Source organism: Streptopelia decaocto, assembly GCF_964273445.1.
Source record: "Streptopelia decaocto genome assembly, contig: HAP1_SCAFFOLD_118, whole genome shotgun sequence".
NCBI classification, from domain to species: domain Eukaryota; kingdom Metazoa; phylum Chordata; class Aves; order Columbiformes; family Columbidae; genus Streptopelia; species Streptopelia decaocto.
The window spans coordinates 242,675-244,485 of NW_028115506.1; positions in this window are offsets into that span (position 1 = coordinate 242,675).

Sequence of the window (1,811 nt, forward strand, 5' to 3'; positions counted from 1 at the left end):
TTTTGGGAAGTGTGGCTGTTTCACGTCCACTCCATCATGACGTTCCAATTTCCCTGAAAGCACTGGCGTCACCTTATCCCAGAGAAGGACCGCGCTGGGAGTAGGAGGAATACTCCAGTCCAAGCCAGGAAAAGAAGGGCTCTGCTCCGGGGACGTGGCGGTGCTGTGCTTTGTCCTGAGCCCCCGGCCGATCGCAATCAACTGTGCCCTTCCCAGGCAGAAATTCCCCGCAGGGCAACTCGGCAGCTGGAGGCTGGGGAGAGAGATGCTGCTGCTGCCCGGTGCTGACCCAGTCATTGCAATCAGCTCTGGTTCTGTGCAGTGCACGGGGGTGCTGGGGAAGAGGAGGATGCTGCGAAGGCTGCAGCCCGGGGCATGCAGCAGCCACAGACAGCCCTGGCTGGTTTGCAATGCGCCACACAGGGATCAGCAGCTGCTGCGGCTCTTGGCTAACTGGGTTTATACCTGAGCCTCCCTCCATTTTTGGGCCCCAAAAAAACCCAGGGCAGAGTAACTCGCATCTGAGACGAAGCTCTGAGCGGGTGGATTTCTTGTCAAGACCAGCACTGTTTGCGGCGCTTCTCCCCGGTCTCTCAGGCCTGAACGTGCTCTCGTGACGCTGGAAGCCTTGTGCATCAGAGCCTTGTGCAGAGATGGATCATGGCTCAGATTTCCAGCAAGGGAGCGAGCAGCCACCTCTTCCTGACTTGGAAGACCCTCAGTGGAGGCGAGGGACCACGTGTGGGTTTGGAGGGTCTCAACGGTATCAGCTCATGTAGGTGCTCCGAAACACCCCCGCAACGGGGAGGTTCCTTGTGAGACGAAGGGGATGCCGTACGGTGCAGGTCAACCAGGCCAAGTCGGCAATAGATCTCAAATGTTCCACGTCCTTGACTGGAATTGGAGACAGGCGGGTGGGAAGGGAGCCTGAGGGGGATCCAGCCAAACCGCCGGCTTGCGGCAGCACCAGACCAGGGCTTCCCGCAACCAATGCCGGGACACCCCGAGGACAGAGATTTCCTGCAGCCTTCTTTGTCCCGAGGTGGAGCAGGAACAGATGAGCACAGGGGGAAAACTGTCATTTTTTTAATTGGCTTTAATGATTTCTAAAAACAATCCAAGGCCGAGCAGAGGCTGGCAGCACCATGTCCTCAGGGCAGGTGAATCCCGCGGTCACTGTCCATGCACCCACCCCTGGCGTGGACGCTGCGCAGGCACCCGCGTGGCGCTGGCAGCCGGGCTCTACTCCTCTTGCTGTCCCGCGGTGCAGCTGCAGCGGAAAGCCCTGCGCAGAGCCCGCAGCGCCCTCCGGAACCGGGAAGGCCGTCGCCGTGGAGCTGGGCCCTGCGCTGGGCAGGCCACGTCTGTTCTGGTCTCTCCTCCATGCTCTGCAGACATTGGAGAAACTGTGTTCTCTTCTTCAGCGTTTGCAGCTGGGACGAGAGGGGCTGTGCTGGCCTGTCCCTCATTGTCTCCTGCCGAACGAGCCTCAGTGGCTTCAAGTCCTGCAGGTGCTGGTGCTGCCACTGGAACATCCACACATTGGGCCAGGTCCTGCTGTTCCACCGCTTGCTGGCCAGGTCCCTGGATCTCAGCCTCTGCCCTTTCCACGGCCTCATTGATGATGTGCTCCACAATGTCAGACAGGTCCACATCGTCCTCTGTGGGGCTGTGCTGGACAGGTTCTGGGCGCTCTGCCTCTGCTGCTGCCTCCGTGCCACCAGACCCCTCCTGGGGACCTGCAGGGGCATCCTGGAGGTGCTCCTGGAACGAGGGGCTGATCCAGATGCTGGGGATGAAGATGTCTCTGC